Below are 24,331 nucleotides of genomic sequence, written 5' to 3'. Positions count from 1 at the left end.
TTCTTTATATTGAATATTTTGTATAGCATTTCTACAAATTATTTTATTAGTATCCAATGATAATAAGTGCTAATCTGCTCACCCAGAGTCCTAGATTAGATCGTTAGATAATATTTACTATTATGAATAATTCTGGATGGGCATCCTTGAATTTAAACATTTGTCTATATTTTCAATGGAATTGTCAATGTCTGAATGGATTGTCACACACTGATATGGAAATTTATCACCACCTCTCCTACTTAATGCATAATATATTTATTTGGTTATTTAAACATTAACATTTTCTTAACATTAAACAAACAGCATTCCTCTAAGTAGCCACAATATTTATAAAATTAACAAATAAAAATTCATGTATTTAACAAATTTCCTCATTATCTGCAAAACTACTTAATAAAATCCTTCAAAACATCCAATTAAAACTTTAAATCTAGCCTATCCATTTCTCTTAAATGCATTAGACATTATAATTAGAAGAAAAAACACAGAAATGTTATTACATAGAAAGAAGATACAAACTTAATATTCTGGATTTAAGTTTCTTTTGCATGACTGTAATTCTTCTTGCTAACTTTTGCTTTTTATAATTTCCTGGAGTTACCTTCCCAACAATGCAGTAATTCTACCAGACTCAAAAGAAAAGCCGCACTGTCTCAGACTAGCTGCGGTTGCAGAATCTGGAATGCCAACCTGTTGATCCTTGGTTGGTACAGAACTTGACTGCACGGTCTGAGATGATTCTCATCTGAGCCTCTAGCTCTTAAGCAGTGTCTTGTTGTGTAAGAAAGTGTCTATTGCTACCTCATAGGACTTGTCAGTCCATTCCTTTCACATGAATGTTAATTTTATGAAGCTTGAGGCTTCCGAAGTGTTGCTGTAACTTCAGTTTCTGTATAACCGCCATCAACTAACTCATTGTTCTGCTCTTGCGTCCTGTTGCCCTGGTCAGTTAGTACTATTGCAGACTTACCCGTGCCTTACCCGTATCTCACCACCATTTTCATCACTGACTGTGATGTTAGCTGTAGGGTTTTTGTGGATACCGTTTATCACATTGATGAGGCTACTTTTGAAAGTTATAGATAGCTGAGAGTTTTTGTTATCAATGACTATTGAATTGTATCAAATATTTTTACTCATTTATTGAAAAGACTACATGATTTTTTCTTTGTTATCCTGTTGATGTTGTGTATTATAGTGCTCATTTTAAAATGTTATATCAATCTTGCATTCCTAGGATAAAACCAGTGTTGTGCTGGAATAAGATTGTACCAACCCCTAAGAGTCAATAGTTCAATTTTCAAGAATTCTTCTAGCTAGTTTTAAATACAGACATTATTAAATACTAAATTATATAAACTTAAGAAGAGAATGTATTAAAAACAAAAGAACTAAATCCTCAAAACTCATCACTTCCTAATTATTACATTTCACTATCACCTGTGCTCTTGAGGTGATTTTTATCTATTTTATCTGTACGATGGAAATACTATGTAGTGGTATGCCTCCCTACTCCTGCTCAGTGATGTCACATTGATAACTTAAACTCTCATGCTGGAAGTATTTGCACCATGATAATAAGCAAATATTACAAATCAGAGCTTGATTTATTGTTTTATTGATTATCTATCCTTATAAAAGTGAGGAAGAAAAAGCTAATAATGCTGATTTAACTTAAAAGTGTGTGTGTCTAGCCATTATATTGTGTATAAGACAAAACTGCTTAAACTAACTTCCAGTATTTGAAAACCATTAGTTGATTCAGCAAAAAATGGTGCTCATATTATTGATGAATGGGTGAAGTCCTACTACACTTTGTTATTTCACTTTTGTCTTACTCATTAACGTAAACCAAAATATCAACCAACATTTATATTGAAACTGCACTTATTCATCTGTTGCAACCATAGGTTGTCAACAAATATAGTTCAGTAAAAATCAATAAAATCAATGAGACTAATTAACTATATGGAATTAACAATAAAAGTAATTTATATTTTATTAAGATTTATAGATCTTATAGTAAACATCCTTTATATCAGTAAATTTATAATGAACTTGTGTGTGCCTATGTATATATAATATCCATATATCCCTTTTTAATTTGGAGAGCCAGGTGTTAAATATTTATCAGCAAATCACTGGATAAAATGCATTCCATCATGATGTACTTCTGTTCTTTTAATATAACTGGACCTGATTATTAGTATACAATTTAAATTTTTTTCTATATGGGTCCATGGGGGATATTGGTATGTGCTTTTTTCCCTTTTTTGTAATGTCCTTGCCTGTTTTGTATTGGGTTTATATTGGCTTAATGAAATGAATTAGAAATATCCTCCCCTTGCCTTTTTTTGTCAACAAGTTTGAATGAGGTTATTATTATTTTTTCTGTAAATGTATATTAGAATTAACCTGTCAAGCCATTTGTAACTAGAGATTTGGGATTTTTTTGGCAGGAAAGTCTTTAATTACAGATTCAATTTCTATAATACATATACATCTACTTAGACTTTATGTATATTCTATGTGCATTCAAAATACATTTCTTATCTCAATTTATACCATAGTTGCTTTTCTGGATGACACAAAGTATATCCAAAATGTGTAAAAATATTCAAGATTATTTTTAGCTAGGATTAGAGATTAGACTCAGATAACTGTAAACAGGTTTTTCATATACACATATAGAGATTAGACTCAGATAACTGTAAACAGTATTTCATATAATGCAGGGGGTAGACATTTGAAAGCCATGAGTGTTAAGAGAATTATATGATCTGGAGTAAAGTTGTATTTATTCTCCTCAATATTTACACGTTTAAATTTTTAAAACTTCAATTTTCTTCAATATACTATTCTTTCCTCAATATATTGTTCTTTCTTCAATACACTATTGAATAAGTACTTCGATACAATTTTTAATAAAAATGGAGACAGTTAAAAAAAAAAGAAATCCATGAGTGTTACGGGACAACTTTTTTTGTACAACACAGTTCTGTGTTTGTGGGACATCTAGAAACCCTGGTTAATGTCTTGTATTGACTACTCATTGTCTTCATATTTCAAATTTCCATGGGCCTAGCTAAAATTTGAAAGGATAGAGTGATGAGAGTGGGTCTGATGGCATAGAACTAATACTCTTTGACAAAATCTGCCTCTTTGGCTACTCAAACAGACATTTATATTCTTCCCCTCCATGGAACACACCCTCTCCATGCCAAAGAAATGACCCTAAATTCTATCCAGTGACTACATTTAACTCCAGTTCTGAGATTGCTTAGTCCTAATGTGCTTCTTGTGGTTCGATGATTCATAAACTAAAATGCAAGGCATCTGCCTTCAGTATACCACTACAAAACACTGGAGAAAGAACAAAATAATCTTAGTAAAGTTACTCTCTAGTAACAGTTAAGTAGTAGATGCAATAGTTTCTGATCCATAACAATCATTAAGTTTGGTTAGTCAGGAAAGCAAAGACTCCAGCCCCTACTGGTGGAGTTAAACTCCTTCTTTAGCCCACCTAGAAGCCATGGTTACTTTCTCTGGAAAGTTTTTCTATAGCAAATAGGCTTTAAAGCGGCCCTTATGATCCCACTTCCTGGTGGTCACACCTTTGTATGATCCTCACCCCTTGAGTGTGGGTCAGATCCGCAACTTACTTTGAACCAAAAGAACACGGCAAATGTGATGGGATGTCACTCCCATAACTACATTACATTCTGTAAGACTCCTTCTTGCTAGCAGACTGATTTGTTCCCTCTGTTCTCTCTCTCTCCATTGCAAGGTGTCATAAAATGAATGGCCACTTGGAGAAGCCTACATGTCGAGGAACCATGAGCAGCTTCTAGGAGCTGAAGGCTGGCTTCAGCAATAAACTGAAACCATTAGTCCTGCAGCCACAGAGAAATGAATTCTGCCAACAATCTGAAGGAGCTCAGAAGCAGATTCTCACCAAGTCTCCAGATGAAGATGCAATCCAGCCTACCTGTTCGGACACTTGGAGCCAAGGACCAGCTAAGTCACACCTGGTCACCTGACTCACAGGAATGTGAGTAATACATGTGTTTTGATTTTAAGTCAATAAGTTTGCAGCAGTTTGTTATACAGCATTGAAAACTAATACACTCTTTTATCAGCTGTCCATGAGACCGGTGGCTCTGCCCTGAGGAAGATTCTTGCTTGTTCGCAACTGAGGTGTGAACTGGGTGAAGCTGGGGGTCTAGAGGCTGCTAATGTCTTTAAAACTCCTTCCTGCAGCTCTAAGTTAGGTGTCCAGCTACTCTCAGCCAGGCTGTAGGCTTATTTGTTGTTTCTGTTTGGTTGGGTTTTGTTCAGCACTGTAATTCTCTCTAAAGTTCAGTACACTTCTTTTTAATTGGCTTCAAGTCAGTTTCATGTTTGAATAACCACAGCCAAGTGTCTTTCTAGAAATTTAAATGCAAAGTCTCTTGTCTTTTACTTAATGGACTGTCCTCTCATTCTCCCAGCTGCTCCACGTAACTGCTACTGATTTGAGGCTTTCCGAAATAATGGTTTTGCATAGAAAGGCAATACAGTTAATTTCATCTCTGCCAGTAGATTGCTTATAGCCTCTTCAGTTTTTCACTCACTGTTTATAGCAACTTCAATTTGGGGTGCAAAAACAGTTGGATTTTTTTACCTAACAAGATTTCAAATTACAGAACACTTGGGCAATTTAGACATCTGAGTCAGATACTGCCTCCCCCCAGCAAAATCACATATCCTGAGTGGCCACTCTGGCTTGAATTCCTTTCTCTCCATAGCACTTTGCTAAATGCTTCCAGGCAACCAACATGACTTACTGAATCTTTCCTACAACTTCCCCTAATGATATGGCTCCTGGCAGTTCTTGCAAGACCTTCTATTATAGGTGGCAATCGGTGCCCAGAAAAGAAAAAAAAAAGGAAGTTCTTTTACCCAGGAAGAAGAAAGGGTGGATGTTGGGGTTGAATACTAGCAATGACTGCCATGGGTATTGTATTCGTTTTCTATTACTACAGAGCAAATCATCACCAAACATGGTGGGTTTTGAATAATCAGCCATTCTATTTTCCTGTGATTCCATGGGATCAGTTGGAAAGTTCTTTTTTAAGTCTTTTCTGGCTAATTAATGAGGTCACTTGTGAAGCTGCAGTCAGCTGTGGGTTGTCTGGGGCTGGTTGGTCTAGGAGTCTGAACAGGTATGGTTCCTCTTCCAACTCTGTCTTCCAATAGGCTAGCCTTGGCTTCCTCACATGGTGACCTCAAAGAGAGCAAAAATAGAAGCTACAAGACTTCTCAGAGGCTAGACTCAGAACTGGCACATCATTTCCACAACATTCTGTCTGTCAAAGCAAGCCTTAATGCCAGCTCAGATTTAAGGATATGGGGAAACAGACTCTACCTCTTGATGGGAGGAGTTGCAATAAATTTTTAATCATTATAGGTATTAAATCAATACTTACAGAGCAAAGAAAATAATTAGTAAAGAAAAGAAGGAGAACAAAGAAAAAGAAAGGAGAGAAAGAGGGACAAAAGAGGGGAAAAGGAAGGGGAGAAAAGAGTATTCTCAGACATATTGAAAAGTAAAATACAGGGGAAAATACTCAGGATATAATAAAGCCAGTGCCCTTAATACAGAGAAATAACATTTAATAAATTTTAAAATAATAAAGTAATGATCATAAATTTAAAAAATTGTGAAGTTGAATTATATTTACAACACTCAACCTGTTTCACTTATCTAATGTTATACAGAAAATTACCCCAAATTTAGTGGCACAAGCAACCATCTATTCTTCTCACAGCTTCTGTGGGTCAGGAATTTGTAAAGAGCTTGAGTGAGGGGATTTGCCTGGGGGTCTATCAATTGTGGTCAGATGTCAGTTGGAGCAGCAGTCTTCTCAAAACTTGTCTGAGGCCGGAAGTTCCATTCCCAGGGTGTCTGACTATCACAGCTGATAATTGGTACTGGTTTTTGGACCAGGGACCCCATTTCTCCACAAAGAAATTACCTCTCTATTACGTGTCTGAATATGTTTGGCTAGTGGCATGGTGGCTAGCTTCTGCAAGAGCAAGCAATCCAAAAGGCCAAAGCAAAAGCTGCAATGACTTTTATGATCAAATTTCAGAAGTCACACACTGTCAATTTCACTGCAATTTACTGGTCACATAACAACAAACCTGATTTAATATGGAGGATTATATGCAAGCATGGAACAAGGAGGCAGACATCACTGGGGGCTGTCTTGGAGACTGGGCACCACAACCAGAAAAGATTTTTTAATGTGAAATATACAATTTAATATTTAAACCAACAAAACCTAAAAACAGGAATAACGCTATGAGATTCAAAATTATTGTCTGTGAGGTAAGGCAATGATAAAAGGTTTATTTCAAGTACAAGATTTACAAATGGAAATTCCAAGTGTCACTGAATCTCTTTTACTGTTTAATTATGTGAAAGAGGACAACGGGAGGAAAAAACACATGTGCATCTGTCTCTCAGTCGGTAGGCAAGATCCTTTCACATTTTCATTTGACAGAAGAACTCAGTAAAATATCTCCAAGCAAAAATAACCTCTGTAGAAATTTTGGCTTCATGTAAGATTTATCTCTTCTGATAGGCCAGTGAGCAAAAATAGCCCACTGTTATGGACTGAATCATTTCTTTCCCAAATTAGTAATATTGAAGCCCTGACCCCTAAAGTGTCTGCATTTGAAGATGGAGCCTTTATGGAGGTAATTAGGGTTAAATGAGGTCATAAGGGTGGATCCCAAACCCATATGACTGGTGTCCTTATAAGGGAGAGAAATAGCAAGGATGTGCATTTACAGAGGAAGGACCATGTGGAGACACAGTGAGACGGTGGCCATCTGCAACACAAGGAGAGTGGCCTCAGCAGAAACCAAACCTACTGGTACCTTGATCTTGGACTTCCAGCCTCCAGAACTATGAGAAAATAAAAACCTGTTGTTTAAGTCACTCAGGTTGTGGTATTTTGCTATGGCAGACCTAGAAAACTAACACACCCACCAACATTTAAAATACATTTGAAATTAACAAGAGAAAACTGGTTGGTAGCATAAACGTTAAAAATGGGTTCCCTGTTTGGGGGTTTAGATTCCCTGTCTGGTATTTAATCTTTACCTTAGATAAATCTTTGACACTTCCAAATATAGAGATATCTATGGCATAAAAATGTAGTAGCTAGGGACTTGGATTTGTGTTAACTTTAAATATTAATGTTGACAAACTAGCATTTCAACCAAATTGGTCATTTATCTGAAAGCTTTGACTATCACTATTATTTTTTTTAATTTTTAAATTTATTTTTTCAACATAGATTCCTAGGTGCAGAATTTCTGTTTTGAAGTATGGGTATGTTTTTTGAGTCTCGGCCATTATTGGAAGCAGAGTTGCACTGCCATTTACAGTGCTATAACAAAGGGAGGGCAGTTGGGTAAGAAATGCCTTTTCTGGTTGCCAGTGGAGATGGAAAACTGTCAGGCTGTTCCCTGTGTGTCTGCTCAGCAGCTGGCCTGGCCTAAGGCTTCTTGTCTTCCAGACATTCTGTTTTCAGAGAGAGCAACCCTCCTTTGCAAAAGGCCCCAAACTAGCAGAATTGGGCCCCTCTGATATACCTATTTCCTCTCACTTGTATTTACCTAAGAAATTTTGTGCATAGAAAGGAAAAAATGGAAAAGATACTCACTGCAAGACAGGAATGAGATTTGTGTTGTCACTGCCTTCTAAGTATCTTAAAACACAGCTGAATGGAGAAGGATTATGGAATAGTAAAATGCTGTCTAAAATATTCAGCGAATGAATAGCATGAGACATTTACCATAAAAATAACACTGAACCAAAGAAGCAATTCCTTCACTGAGTGCACCCACAACTAACCTTAATATTGCTGTGAGAAATCTGTTAATAAATGGCACTGTAGTGGGTCAAGAAACTTTTTATTTTTGTTGAGTCTTAAGACCATCCCTTCTTAAGGGTAGTAGTCATTTGTCACCAGAGTTTTGTTGTTAACACTTGTAGCAACTTTTTAGAAATAAGTTACTGTAGTTTATCATCTATCTTGAAGTTCTCCTAGGGTTAATTTAGTTTTTAAAGTCTAAACCCTGAATGTATTTTTATTTATTAGGTCCAGAAAAAGATACCATTTTTGTTATAATATTCTAGTTTTTAGAGCCACATCTGGGTGAGATACGGGTATTCATGGATTAAGTAGACTATTAGCCAAGAGAAAAGAAGTAAAAAAGCAGAGTGGTTTGTAATTTTTTTTTAAGTGAGATCTAGAGTTTAAAAAGTTAACTTCTGTTCCCAGATGTGTTACTACGAACTACGTGACTAACACATTAGGAAAGTCACTTCACATCTTTGAATGTTCTTCCTTGTCTGTATAAAAACATCTAAGATTGTGGTGTTAATCTACTGTGGAAACATATCAGTGTTTCCCACGTGGGAGGAAGTCTCGGTAACACGCTTGTCGGAGCAGGGAAGTGTGTGCTGTGGAGCAAGTCAGGGGAGGCTCCACCCAGGATCAAGGAGATGGGCCCGCCTGAGCCACCAGTAGTCCTTTTGCATGTGTGACCAAGAAATCTTCACAGAGAAAAACTCCTCTTGAGAAGAGAAAATCAGGCTCTTGAGCCAGCATTGCCGATCTCTCAGTTGTCAGCGGAGACCAAGTCTGAGACAGTCCTGGCTGCTGCCCCATGAACTTACACTGAAATCTTAGCTGAAGCAGAGACTATGTGTAAAAGCAGAGACATAACCATGAATAACGGTTTCTTAGAAACTCTTGTAAAACATTTAGAGATTAAATGATGTTTGTATGGAACAGGTATGACAATTTACAATTATGGAGAAAGAGACATTTTTCCCTACTTCTACTTGGAAAATAGCATAGTGTCCAGGCACTAATGGCTCCAGCAAACACAAGAGACCTTCATGCACCCACAGTTCAGCCCTCCAAAAGCAGCAAAGAAGATGTGACTTGGCTTGATGAGAGAGAACACAGCTTCCCCGGCACAGGTATCAGGTCCTCAGAGTGGACTCCAAGCAAAGTGACACCTTCAGACCAGTTTAGAACATCAGCTAAAACACTTTTGGCAAGTGGACTTAGAATGGTATTGATAATTGAGTATGTACATAATATAGTTTTTCAGACATTTTTCAATCCAGCGTATCACACAACCAGGGCAGGCAGAAGAAAGGGAAGCATACTCCACTTCAATAAAACAAGCATGCTCTAGACTTCTGTTTCTCAAACTGTCTTCTGTGGAACATAATTCCCCACAAATTAATGAAGGCAAAATTGGGGTTTGCCAGAATGTTAAGACAAGATATTAAAAAAAGAATTGGGAGAGATGATAGACCTAAAGGACTGAAGAATGGAGAGAAAACTTAGAATTCTAGCCATTTCTGAGTGGAAAAACAAGAATAACTTGAACAGAAGGAATAAAAAACAATTAAGGTAAGCTTATCTGAACTGAAGAATATTCTCTTTTAATATGTGCTCTTACTAGGTGCCAGGCACTCTTTTAAATACTTTAGCTGAATTGTCTCGTTTAATTCTTAAAATAATCCTCTGAGTTAGTTTACATTAGTCTCATCTGGAGAGAAGGAAACTGAGCTTTCTAATGGTTAAATGGGTGCTCACTATACTGTTCCTGGGACTACAAGTCAGAGAAGAATATAGTCTTAATGTCTTGACATACACACGCACGCACACGCACACGCACACGCACACACAAAGGAGTTTACCATGGACTCCAGGAAAAAATGTATAAACAGACATAACTCAGACACATTTTTATATGATTACACATAAAAGTATGGAAAAATCCAGGAAGAACTAGTATATTAATTATAAAGTAAAAAGAGTGGGCTATCTCAGATATCTTCTGTAAAGCAGTAAATATTGGAAAACAAAAGGAGCAACATAGTTTTGAGAAAAAAAAAGACAATAACCAGTGTGTCCTTTGTATCTGCATCAATATACACATAAAGAGTCATAAAATACATGACACAGGTGGTCTTCTAAAATATAAAGGGCTAGAGATGAATAAAAATTAAGAACTGAAGAATATGGATGACAAAATATAATTTAAAACAATTAATCATATAAGTAAATCTAAACAATTGTAAGTCTAACTACAAAATTAAAGGCACAGTTTTTAAAAGTGGTCTTAGAAGATACATAATTTCAAATTTAACTTTGTGTATTAATCTGGATTTAAAATAATAAAGTTTCTCATGTCATGTGAAAAAAAAATCTAATCTTAATTTTTTTATAGCCCAAATTTCTGAAAAGTTATACAGGATAGTTAAAAGCACAAGCTTGAGAGAGATTTATTAGGCAAAGGCAAAGGTTATAAAATCAATTCAGCCAAAAGAGATTTCAAGGTAAAAAATATACATAACAGGAAAAAGAAGGTTATCTAATACTGATAAGAAGAGATAACAGCTATGAAAGTTTATGAGCAGAATAATATGTCATAGAGATATACAAAATCAAAATGAAGTTTAAAAATGTTGAAATGTTAACATTGAAAGAAATGTTAGGAAATGAAGTAAAACAAACCTATGAATATCATAATGGGGACTTTAAATAAGGTTGCCTTGTGCAACTTTATGTATAAATCTTCATAGGACTTAGAGCACCCTAAGTTGAATTAACTACTTACTGAGGTCTCATGGTACATTCACAGGTGTTATTTTCTCATAGGAAAAACTCAATTAATTCCAAAATGCTGAAAATATATGTATTTTCAAATAATACAGGAAATTTTTTTAAGTTATACATAAGATATTACCAACAACAAAAAAAAGGCCAACGCATGCAGACTTGAAAATGTCCTTAAATAACTCTAGTGCCAATGAGGTATATAAAATTACAACTAAAATAATATTAAGACACTAAGGGTGACAGTGCTATACTTGAAACCTATGGGTTACCCAAAGCTATGTGCTCAGTTGAAACCATAACTGTAAATATGTTGGCTATTGAAGAACCCTTTGAATGGACAAATCTTCAATCTACATTCCTATTTCTGGACTGCTCTTGCTCTCACCTCCCCTTAAATAGGTAGTTCTTCATTTCTACAATTAGTTGCTTAGCATTGATTAATTTCCACTCAAATGTCATTTTTCCCAAGAAAGCCCTACCTTATATCCCAAACCATATCAGTTCATACCATTATTTGTAACACATTTTATTTTGATTACTGATTCACAAAATAAGAGCAGGTTGCTATGAAAAAGGAGCAGGGAAAAAGACTTAATGGAAATTAAAATTAAAATTCCCAGAATGTAAAAGTAAACACAAGGGCTGGAAGATACATTTGAGGAATTCCCTTACAACAAAGAGCAAAAGGACAAGGCAAAAAAGCAAACAAGAGAATTCAATTCAGGAGACCGGAAACTTAACAATTAAGAGTTCCCAAAAGAGGGAAAAGAAAAAAAAAAGGGGAGGGAGAGGGCTTAAAAGAAATATTACAAATAAAATTTTCCAAAACTGAAGAGAGTAATCAATCTTATATTAAAACTGTTAAATGTTTACAGTGGACAGCTTTTCACCAAATGGACTCAAACAGCCCATCGGACTACCTGGAAGCCCTTTTCTTCTATTAAACCCACTTCCAGGTACTTCATCATTTTCTGATTGGTGGACTTGGCCTCTGACTGGCCTACTCAGAGAGCTCCCAGCCTCACATCCGGGGGTGGGAGAGGACCCTGCTGTTGGGGGAAATCAGTGCGGAAGGCGGACATCCTCCAGTCAGGTCTGCATGGGTAGAAGTGCCACAGCGTGCTCAGAAACTATACCGTCATCACCCCTGGGCTCCCTTGGACTGGTCGCACATTAACCAAACCCATGAGACACTGATGCAAGAAAACCAGAAACTTAACTTATTAATGTAACAGAAGATGTGAAACTATGAACCAGGCTGAAATATCAGAGTTCAACTATGAGTACATTTTCTCCTCCACGGCCCAATCATGGGCAGGCAGTCACATGGCAAGCGTGGACAGAAGCAGAGCAGGAAGGGTTTCTAGATTAACTCAATGGACTAAATTTCTGTTATATGAACAGATCTACTGCCTGGAAAACAATTAACTCTAATCACGGTGCACTCTTCGTGGACAGTGGCCGAGACACGACTGTGAGCACCTGTGTGACTCTCCTTTCCCTGTCCTTTCTGGGCTAACTGATGCACAGAGGTACAGAGATCCACGGATGCAGATACCCCTAAACACCCAAAGCCCATCTCTGTGAGCCTCAAAACCAGACAGCCAGGGTTTAAATACCACCTCTGCCACTTACTAGTTCTGTGACCTTGGCCAACTTACATGCCCTCTTCCTGCCTCAATTTCCACACTGTAAAACTAGGATAACAATCAAACCTTCCTTACTCGCTTGTTGAGAAGATTGAAGGATTCATTTCTGTAAAACTCTCAGAAAAGAATGTAGCACATTTTTGGTGCTCAAGAAATGTCAACTTAATATTAAAGTGATTTACAAAAAAAAATGGTTGAAGCAATTTCATCTTAAATTGATTTTATATAAATTTGAAAACAACATGAATGAGAACATTAAGAATGAAATGAAAAATTATGTACATTTTTTCCTTTATGTTCTTTTTTATAAACCTCTCAATATTTTCCAAAATGATGCATGAAAACCCCTGCATGTTTCTCCCTGCTCCAATGCAAACACTGTCTCTTCTCCTGAACTTGGTGGGTTTCCAGAGAAGCAGGCAGGACCTGGAGCAGGTCTGGGACTAGCATGAGATGAGTGAGGCCCTCACCTCAGGTATAAAAGTTAAGTTGTACCCCAAAACTCAGTAACTAAGATAAGTAATACCTTAATTCAGCATTTTAAAAAATCAAAAGTAATACAAAAAATCCATGATGAACAAAATATCAAAATTTTTAATAAAGGCATGAGTAGAATTACTGAATTTTCTTTTTGCCTCAGGTTTCAGTGTGGTTCAGCACAGCACTGCTGGTGAGCATGAACAAATCTTAGAATCTGTGGTATCTTTTTTTTTTTCAATTGAAGTATAGTCACTTTATAATGTGTCAATTACTGGTGTACAGCATAATGCTTCAGTCATACATATACATACATACATTCTTTTTCGTATTCTTTTTCATTATAGATTACTATAAGACATTGAATATAGTTCCCTGTGCTGTACAGTGTAAACTTCTTATTTATCTATTTTATATATATAGTAGTTAGTATCTGCAAATCTTGAACTCCCAATTTATCCCTTCCCACCCTGATTCTCCCTTGGTAACCATAATTTTGTTCTCTATGTCTGTGTATCTTAATTAAGGATTCAAACTCACTACTTCCTCCACCTTGTACCAGTCAGAGAGGGCCTGGGGTGAGCATGAGAACAGAGTGAATCCCAGAAAGAGAGTGTTCTGAGGAGATCTGTGCCCCATGAGAGGGGCCATAGTACTCTCCCACAGGAGAGTTTTACTACATGTGCCTCTGCATACGCTTTCGTTTGGAGTCTGGGCAGGTTGGTTGAGACAAGGAGAACGCTAGCACTTGCAGCTGTGATTAGCAAGAAGCATAGAGACATCCTCAAGGGATGTCTAACTGATGGGATATCAATGGGATACTAATTGATTCCTGACCAATGCATCACCTGCTCCCAATGCAAGAGGTGGCCACATGTACCACCATCCACAAGATGGCTGCCACTTGTGGTTCCAGCACTGTGCCTGCTGAGCAGGTGAAGAACAACTGTGGTGCAACTAAGGGGACAGCACAGGAGCCAGCTAGAGGGAGAACAAGCACAAGGCTCAGCATAGGTGGCTCACACTGTTGGAGGAACAGTTGAACTGTTGGAGGAAAGAGAAGACAATTGGCCCATAAAATAATAACAAAAACACAAAACACGTAAGAAAAGTTAATGATGACACGTGAATACACACACAGATGCACACATACACATTACAACTTTTCTGGCACTTAGAAAACAACATGATTTTGAAATTTAAAGAAAATTGGTGGTGAATTAAAGAGGGAACAATTACAATAAAATTGAATGACCATGTGGGTGAGACATCTAATAATATGGAAGAAGAAATAGGCATATGTGACAAAATTATGAAAAGATATGCAAGAATAGGATGACAGATTCAGGAAGGCATGACTACTCTAATGATAAATATCTGCAAGTGGTATAATTGATGGAAAGATAGGCACACAGTCAAACCGCTTGGGTAAATCAAACAAGTTGTGTCCATCTGGGGATTCAGAAGAACATCAGAAGAGTCAGAGTACACAGCATGTTCTCTGAGAAAGATGCAAATCTCCTGGCCCCCAAAGGCTTAGTAAAACCTACACATTTGCAATTAATAGTATCCAAGTCAATCAAGTTTGAGAGCATACCTGTCCTCTTCTAAGTTTGGCCTGATACACAAAAGCCGAGAGTGCTCCAGGATGGAGCCTTGTCTGGAAACCTGCTGGAGACCTCTTCACCTGAGTCTAGTGCACCTCATTAATCTTGAGGTACACAGTGCTTGATATGATTGCTACAGGACAGTACTCAGTACTCTGGCTTGAAACAGTTTGTCAAGCATGTTCACAGCCTGCACAGTCTAACACAGCTTGATCTAGTTACCATCTTGAATGCTGTGCAGTTTCGCAGGGGTTTCTAGGAGATCCCAGCTATAGGACCCATCATCCTGCAAGGAAACTGAAAATGGGGAAGTAGGAGTCCCAGTGAGAGGAAAAGCAACAGATGCCGGAAAGGATATCATTAAACCAGTAACATTAAAAATTTCTCTAAGCAGAGAAAAGACTTGAATTTTCAGACCAGAAGGGCTCACTGAGTTCCAGGAAGGGCTCGTTAGGTAAGACACACACTAATACTACATATATCCTGATAAAATTCCTGAATACCAAGTAGACATCTTAATAAGCTTCCAAACAGAAGTGGTTATTTGCGAGGAATAATAAATACATTTAACATTGAACTCCTTATCTGCTACAGAGGAATTAAGAAGAGAATTGATCACTTATCAGTGTCAAAAAAAAGATATGTGGGGATATGCAGAGATCAAAAATATAAAAGAGATGTGCTTTATTGGAGGCAATCACTAAACAAAGGATTCTAACCAAAAAAAAATTAATAAGAACAGAAACCTTGAGAAGGGAGAATGCAAGATGAGAGAATTACTGAGAATATGAACTTTGAAATTAAGGGTGGCCATATTTGGCTAATTTCAGGCCATTGAGATATAAGCAAATGACATGTGCTTGACTTCTGTGTTTTCTCTCTTTGGAAAAAGGTACTTGCCCTGGGCCTCATCTTTTTCTCTGCTTGATGGCTAGGAAATGGGGAAAATCAGAGCAAACTTGAAAGACATGTTGAGAATGAGAGAGTTGCTCCACCAATCACAGGCTGATCACATCTGGACTGACTTGTGAGAGAATTAAATGATAGTGTTTGGTCCCCTGTATTTAAAGTCCCTTTGACACAGCAGCTTACTCAACTAATACATTAGGCTGAACCATGTGGGATTGCTGATGTTCACTGAATAGTTGTTGACCTTGGAAAAATGGCAATTTTATATGGTTCAATCTAACAGCTCCTATTTCATAGATCAGTTGAATTTCTGTATTATAAATTCCAAGGCCTCCCAATATCTGTTCTTGTCCCTCTATTTTCCTTAAGGAGAAAATAATGAGACCCTTAGTCAGTCTTATTCTTTTAGGACTAGTGGTTCTTTGTAAACCAAAAAATGAGTAAGCATAGTGATGGAAAGGAGAAATACTATGATTGTATTCTGACAGAAGATATAAGAAGAGTAAGGCTCAAAGGATTCTACCATTTTAATGATTTTTAATGACTTTTATGATTAAAAATCATTTAAATTTTAATGATTAAAATCATTTAAAATTAAATTCACAGTTTAAGCTGTGTATAATAACACAGCTAGTATTAGTTGATGCCACAGATCCACAAGAGAGTTGACATATAGTTACAATGTCCCAGGAAGTTGTTTTTCCCTCTAGCTTGGCTCAGGGTTGAGGTACATTTCTTTGCATTCTTCTGGGAGTAAAGAGGAAAGGGGGTAGTTTAACTCCTCTTAACTCATCCTGAAGATACAGCTTTGGGCTGCTTCCACTTCCAGGCAGGGCTGTTTCTGACTCCCCATTCTAGGTGGAACCTGAGCCTTGAATTCAGCCTGTTATGTCTCAGTGCAGACCTCATTCTGGAAGGTCAAGTTCACCTCATTCAGCAAAGACTTTCAGGACAAAAGTAGCTTCAGTCACTGTCTTACTGGTCTAGGTTCCTGCTTTTGGTTAGAAGTTGTCCTGAGAAGTCTTCTTATGTTTTTTGGTTATTTGATTCTTTTAAGAATTTTTTAAAAAAATATTTCACCCAGCATTTTTATTTGTTTTCAGTGGAGTATTGGTTCATAGTCATATTATCAGAAATTAAGGTCATCAATAAATAGAAAAAAATTTTCAATATTAAGTTTGTTAAAGTATTGAGGGGGTCAGAGATGTATATATCAGGCACATCAATACTTCCCCATTTCGCCTACCTCCACCCCTCTCCCCATCATTTTATTTATATTCTCTGATTTACATGGGGCTCGAAGAGCCAACTTGAAGCATGTACACAACCTTCAAATGGTGTTTTTGCAATTAAAATTCTTGTGTGGAATGCTAAAAACTCAATGGCTGTTGGTGACCAGACATTTCATTTGATACTTGAATATCTCTGCTCTATAGCAAGACATTTCTTTACTTGATATCAAATCTCTAAATATGTGTCCCAAATACATTTTGCTTGATGATTAAAATCTTTCAAAGACAAGAACTTGACAATATGCCTGAGGTAATTATAACAGGAAGAATAATAAAATGAGTAGATATCTCGAGCCTTAAACATGAAAGAAAATGAGAATCTTCTTCCCAAAGGTATGTAGTACAAAGTTAAAATATTAGTCAATGATCAGGAATGCAAAAGAATCCCAGTGTTTCTATGAGTACAATGTGAAGTTGTTGTATTTGCAAGCCCTATTTCTTTTCTTTCTTGTTACTTCTTACTTTGAATTTACCAAAGAAATTCTTCGTACATAGTATCTCCTTCATCGACTGTTAAAAAGTATTGGCACCATAGACACAAAAATGTACCATAAAACATTCCTTTGCATTTTACATAGTTCCATGGGAAGGAATTTATGCAAATCATACTCACAGACAAAACATATCCTGGTGACATCATGATTTCACTGAAAACTTTCCAACACTGAAAAAAAAAAATGTTTCTTCTGTCCTTAACCTCCCCCTCCAATGGCAACAGGCACATCCAGCTGTTGTTTTTAGAGAAGGGAGTCTGTTGAAGCACCACCCTGTTTTTGATGGTCTCATCCTTCAGCATATTTGCAGAGTGCTAAAATCGGTTCCTCATGTTATGGTCAAGGCTGGAGTTCTTTGTTCTATAACTCCTTTCTGATTAAGATTTTCAAGAAGTTATTAAAAATAATAAACAAAGAATCCAGAGCAATGTTATTAAAGGATACACATATTCTTGTTTGCCATCCTGACAAAATTCTAAACAGTTTCAAGCTGTTATAAAAATGAATATGTAATTAAAATCATAAGCCAACTAAATTAAAACCATTAAGAATTTCATCATAATAAGATATATCAAATTCAAAACAAGATTTTATAGCTGATTTTGGTGGGGCATTGAAAATGTCATACTTCCTAGCTTTATCTTTGTGGTTTTAAGCAGAAATGATTTTGGCCAATGCAGATTTTAAAATAGTGAATGCAATTATTTCATTCTTGGAGGAAAATATCCCTACCAGTGCCATCATTATTATAAGTGCCTCATAACAAAATCTTCACCACTTCAGCCCAAAATCCTGAAGAAAATTAGTGAAAATGCAGAAAAATGTTTTCTGATTATATAATCAGGTATTTGGTGCTGTACCCTCAGGAACAAAATAAGTTTCTCCTGAGCAGAAACCACAGGTGCTTACCACAGTGTCTTCATCATATAATTTTGCATTGTTACATAGGTAAATCACATACCCTAATCTGAATGTGCAAGGATTCTTGGAGAAATAAATAAAATGTAGATACATATTATTTCATAGTAATCTTTTTGCATAAACAAAAACCTCAATCTGCAAAAATGAGCCTGTTGTGAAAAGTTGTTGTTGTTTTTTTTAACTAAACACTTTCTAGGTGGCAATTAATTGGACTAAAATGCGGGGAGTGAATTTTTATTTCCAGCCCCTTAATAGGCCCATTTCTTTAAACAGCAGTCACAGTGATAACGTTTTAACAATCTGTTGAGGATGAGTTAGAAGATGACTGGTAGAAATACTAAGAAAAATACATAAAAGCAAGGCTTCACGTCCAATGATCCTTTGGGCCTTTGGCCAATTTTCTTAATTTACACTTGGTCTCTTTGTTTCTTTTTCTGTAAAATTAGAGAGTTAGACTTGAATTGGTGGTTTTTCTATTCTTTTAGCCAGACAACCGTTGTTCAAAGTGCCCTGACAGAAATGCTCACACAGTGCAAGTGCTGTGACTGAAGCAGCTACACCTCCTTACCTATTTCTGCATGGCATGTGGGCATGATGCTAGAGGCACACCAGCCATCTTGCAACCACAGGAACAAGATTCACAACCCCTGGATGACAGAGAAATAAAAAGAGCCTGGATCCCAAAAAGCATTAGGTAGCTACCATACTAGTCTTGTTCTAGCTGAGAACAATAAACCCAATTGTTTAGGCCAAACTTAATTCCTAACTGATAGAAAAGTCAAGCTTTTCTTTCAACCTCCTCTATCCCCTAAAACTGGTAGTACACTGGGATAGCACTGTTGAAGCCAATGGTTAACAACTTCTGAGTTACAGAAACCAAAGCAGGTAACTAGAAGATGACCACACTCAGCCTTACGTGAAAGGAAGTCAAAGCTGAGTGAGGCAGAAATTCAAACACCGAAGGACATAGGAGTAGACTGTGGGGGAAGGCAGGGGCAGAGACCAAAGACACAATTGCGTGTAAGCTCCTGCAATAAGAGCTTGCAGCTGTGTCTGCAGAGATTGGACATTAGGAACTGTGGCTTATAGATAAGCAGTGAAAGCAGCTGTGAACACATCTGTAGGCAAGGGAATGAATGAGCAGACAGGAGTCTGAGTAGAGCAGGCTGCGTGACAAATGACCGAAAAGCAATAATGAAAGCACACTCAGTAGCATAAGGAATCAGGGAAAAGGTGGGAGGGTCCAGGTTTTACAGACTCACACCTATTCCTGGGCCCTTAATAGTTTAAGTTCAAAATTCTTGTTTGATTATGGAAATTGAGTTTTGAATTAGGAATGTGGGGGAGGGACTCAGAGAAGACTAAATTTGACTTATTGAATTAAAGGAATGCAGCATATCATTAACCTAGAAGAGACAGTTGTATATTAGGTTCACAAATGTAATACATAATTGCTCTTATTTGCAAAGGAAATGTAGCTTGTTTCTCTTTAAGTAATCTAATCTGCATCTTGAACTCCCATGCAGCCTCATTGACTCACTTGTAGGAGATGGGAAGGATGGGAGAAGCTTCTGTTCACAAATGAGTGGTATCTCAAAATAGTACCTCACTTTTAAAAACAGTTTTGTGTACTCCAGTCTCTAGTGTGGGGTCGAAAAAGGGAAGGGTTCCTAAGGGATCTCATAAAAACAGGGAACAGAAAGTCTTCTGTTTTTGTGTGTCTTCTTCTGTCTGTGGAGGGATAGCTCGACTAATTCGGTCCATAGATCAGTGTCACTGGTGAGCATCTAGTTCTGTCTGGCCATGTGGGTAGTGGATAGTCCTGTGGGTAACCTGCTTGATTAGGGTCCTGTAGTCTTACCACTCTGAAGCCTTTGAGTCTGGTGTTAGGCCAGCCTACCCTCCACTCAAGAGGATTCCCTTTAGTCAAAAGCACACTAAGAATGCCAGTAGGTGTAACTAAATCTGTGCTTGAACTCAAGATTCCAGAAATTCCCATGTGCTCTAATATTTACCTGAAGCCCAAAATTTGTGGTGACTGATGTATTATCTTTAAAGACTCAGACATTGACACTCTCTGAACTCCCTAAGAAAATGACTGTTGAGTGACTGAAGTACAATATCCATACTTCAGAACCAGTTTTGACCATATGGAAACTGGGGAGGTGGAGCCAGCAGCCTCAAAGTCTCTAGCTGAGGCAGTCCTTTCTCCAAGTAATGCGAATCGGACCTAATAGAATAAAAGTATAAAGAGGCATTTTGAGTTAAGCACCTTCTTCCAAATTCAACATAATTTGTCATAAACCCCATCTGTTGACAACAGAAGTTGATAATAAATTGGGATGGAGGAACAGAGGGAGGAAGAAGAAGCGGAGGGAGGGAACAGAATCTGGGAAAATTCGAGAAGTTGGCTCCAGTCCCAGCCAGCCAGGGCACACAGGAAGATTATCAAAGCAGTTAAAAGCCATGACCTTACCATCTCAGCATCCTACAGGATGGCTCTATTACACTGATGACATCTCATAGATTTTACTAAAAATAAAAGCAACAGATTTCCTTCCAGACTAGTAAGGCAGATATGGGCTTGATAACATACAACACACTTGAAAATATAGAGACCTTAGTGAAGTTTGGGGGGAAATGTCAAGATTTCAACTTCAAAATGAAAATGGTCAAAAGGTACAAACTTCTAGTTATAAGATAAATAAGTCCTGGGAATGTAATGTGTAGCATTGATTATAATTAACAACACTGTATTATATATGTGCAAGTTGCTAAAAGAGTATGTCTTAAAAGTTCTCATCACAAGGAAAAAATTATAACTATGAGTGGTGATAGATGTGGTAATCATATTGCAGTCTATACATGTATCAGGTCATTATGATGTGCACTTTAAACTAATGCAATGTTATATGTTGTGTGTCAGTTATATCTCAATTTAAAAAAAAACTGAATTTAAAAAAACAAAGAAATGAAGGACAAATTGCCTTCTCTTTTGCTTGCCACCACTAATAAAGAGGTGTAAAAACTGGTTCCATCTTTGAATTTTGGAGGTAACATGTATCACATCTGCATTTACTGTGTTTACTGATTTACTGGTATGAGTGGACTCAGAAAAGGAAAAAACTTGCTACTGGCTCTAGGCTTGAGTACAAGGGGTCCACCCACTTGGCCTTTATAATACATCTGACACAACAAAATTTGAATTATCTGCAGTAGACCACATGTCTTATGTATTCTGTAGCAAATCCTGGTCAGATAATCACCATGGAGGCCCAGAATATTCAGTCAAATACAATCCATCAACTAATAAGTATTCTTCCTTGGCAAAAATCATTTGGCCTGATGTTCAGCCCTAGTATAGACAAGAAGCATAAAATGTAATACCAGGGATTGTGTAATCTGAGCCATACATCTAGAAGTGAGTGATAACTGATCTGTTCAGCTGAAAACTAAGACAAACATAGAAGTATTTCCTTAAAAAGTGAAAGTAGAAATATATGCTGTCTACTCAGGGTGGCCCTAAAGGACAGTGGAGGGGAGAAATCTCCCCCAAAGGAAACACTGCATCTCATTGTCTTTTTTCCTGAAATCAACTGTAAATTGCATAACAGGTGGCTTATGCTACCAGCAGGCAGATTCTTGCTGTACTACTAGCCACTCCCCCCACCACACACACACACTATACTCCCCATCAATCCATATCTACGTTCTCACAGAAAACTCCCTAAGACAAGTTGACTGAGAAGGGAAGAATACAAGTCTGCTTTACAGATTGCTCATACCAACAATAAGTGAACTGTTACTGTGTTGTAGTCTACTCAGTGTGGCCCTAAAAAACAGTGGAGGGGAGAAATCTCCCCCAAAAGAAACACTACATTTCACTTTCCTTTTTTCCTAGAAGAAGAGAAATGGCCTAAGGCACAGTTCCAAACTAAGTCATAAGTCATTGGCTAGTAGTTTGGTAAACAATTAGGAAATTGGAAAGAGGGATACTGAACAATTGGTGACAGAAATAATTGGGAATAAGCCTAATATATTTGTGTTCCATATAAATACTCCTCAAGCAAGCTTGTTTATGTTTTTCTGTCTGTTTATTTGTTTGACTTTTTATTGAGGTATAGTTAGTGTACAATATTATATAAGTTTCAGGTGTACAACATAGTGATTAACAATTTTTAAAGGTTATACTCCATTTATAGTTATTATAAAATATTGGCTATTTTGGGGGCTTGGCTGTACAATATATCCTTGCAGTTTATTTATTTTATACATAATAGTTTGTACCTCTTAATCCCATATCGCTATCTTGCCCCTCCCCGCTAACCTCACCCCACTGGTAATTACTAGTTTGTTTTCTGTATCTATGAATCTGTTTCTGTTTGGTTATATTCACTAGCTTGTTGTATTTTTTAGATTCTGCATATAAGTGGTATCATGTAGTATTTGTCTTTCTCTGTCTGATTTGTTTTACTTAGCATAATATGCTCCAAGTCCATTCATGTTGTTGCAAATAGCAAAATTTCATTCTTTTTTTTATGGCTGGGTAAGCATTCTATCGTATCTGTACACCACATCTTTTTACATTCATCTGTTGATGGACACTTAGGTTACTTTCATATCTCAGCTGTTGTAAATAATGCTGCTAGAAACATTGGGATGCATGTATCAGTGCTTTTGGTTTTCTTTGACTGTATACTCAGGAGTGGCATTGCTGGGTCATATGGTAGTTCTATTTTTAGTGTTTGAGAAACCTCCATACTGTTTTCCATAGTGGCTACACCAATTTACATTCCTGCCATCAGTGTACAAGGGTTCCCTTTTTTCCACATCCTTGCCAACATTTGTTATTTGTGTTCTTTTCGATGATAGCCATTCTGATAGGTATGAGGTGATATAATTCCCCCTGATTTTGGATGCTTACTTTTGGATATATTGCCCACAATAAACTTACTAATTTAAAACAAATGATAAAGCATCATTATCACTTTTTTTATTCATTCTAAAAAGAGTATTTGAATTTACAATGCCAAGGGCAACAAACAAGAATGCCAATTTCAACATATCCTCAAGAGCACTGGGTCATACTGCCTATTTCTGTCTATCTTTATTTCTACCTGTCTATCCATGTATTTCTTTATCACCTATCTTTATATTATCTATCTATAATTGGACAGGCAAAAAGTTGTCTCACTGTTGTTCTCAGTCATTAATTTAATCATATTTATTGACAATCTGCTATGTTTCAAAAATTGTTCTTGGTATTATTTAAGTTGGATTTCTTTGAGCTATAGGATTTTAAATGGTCCACATTTATTTTTTACTAATTATATTTTCTCCTTGAATCTGATAATCATGTTTTTCCTTTTGTTGTTGATAGTCATGTGGCTGTAAATCTGGATCTGTTCTGGCTGATTCAATAAAGTAACAGTCATTACTATTAGAGTAATAGTCTCCCCTGGGCAGAGAGGGGATCCATGTGGTCTTAGAATCAATAAACAAGAAAAGGAATGATGGTTCAATCAGACACTAGGTTTTAGAAAACTAGTTTCAAAGGTTTAGAGAAAATACAGCATGATTCCATGGCATCTCACTGATACCTGCTTCTACAGGGACTAGTGCAGTTCTGAATACATAGTAGGTCTTTGGCAAATATGTCATTTACCTTCTTTGTAACTCTCTGTGAAACTCCTTTACCCTGTCTGAATTTCACTTTCTTCAGCCGTACAATGTGGATAAAAATAAGACCTGCCTCAAGACGAAACTTCAAGGAGAAAATAGGAGAATTTGTTTCATCATCTGAACAGCACTTTAGGAATAAGAGGGATGAATAGTAGGAAGTTGTGTTCACGTTTTCATTCTCAAATAAAATGCTGAAAATACTTTATAATGCTTGAAAGCCTTGCCAGTTTTCTAACTGGAATTTTTCTATTGAATAAAGTAGACAGTCTGCATGGTGGAAGATTAGACATTCTCCTGGAGTGAATTTTTTTTAAAGGTGTATTCATTTTGAATAGAAAAAAATGAAGCTAGTAAACATTTTAATTTTCCTTGAGTTTGACTTCATTCAAGAAGATGTTCCATCATGGACCAAATTTATAATGTTCTCTGAGAATAACACAATGAATTACTGGCAAGACAAAGTTTCACAAGGCCCCACCAGGTACTGGGGAATTTGAAACAGTAAAAGACTAAGCAATAATTTAATCGGATTCCATCAAGTAACATGGTCTAGAATGAATAACTGATTGGTCATTATGTATTATTCTTTTATTA

General features: G+C 36.8%; 2 long non-coding RNA genes across 2 annotated transcripts in view; one reads left to right on the top strand and one right to left on the bottom strand.

The window, feature by feature from the left end:
- The window catches only part of LOC116658274, a 182,016-nt gene that overhangs the window by 36,577 nt on the left and 121,108 nt on the right, over nt 1-24,331 (top strand). The window contains exon 3 of the long non-coding RNA XR_004313579.1: nt 3,791-4,054. This is a non-coding gene — a long non-coding RNA (uncharacterized LOC116658274). The remainder of the gene's footprint in view (nt 1-3,790; nt 4,055-24,331) is intronic.
- Nucleotides 1-24,331, bottom strand: part of LOC116658276 — a 39,130-nt gene that overhangs the window by 10,743 nt on the left and 4,056 nt on the right. The window lies entirely within an intron of this gene.

This window comes from Camelus ferus, chromosome 2, assembly GCF_009834535.1.
Source record: "Camelus ferus isolate YT-003-E chromosome 2, BCGSAC_Cfer_1.0, whole genome shotgun sequence".
Classification (NCBI taxonomy): domain Eukaryota; kingdom Metazoa; phylum Chordata; class Mammalia; order Artiodactyla; family Camelidae; genus Camelus; species Camelus ferus.
This window is presented reverse-complemented; position numbering and strand designations above follow the sequence as displayed.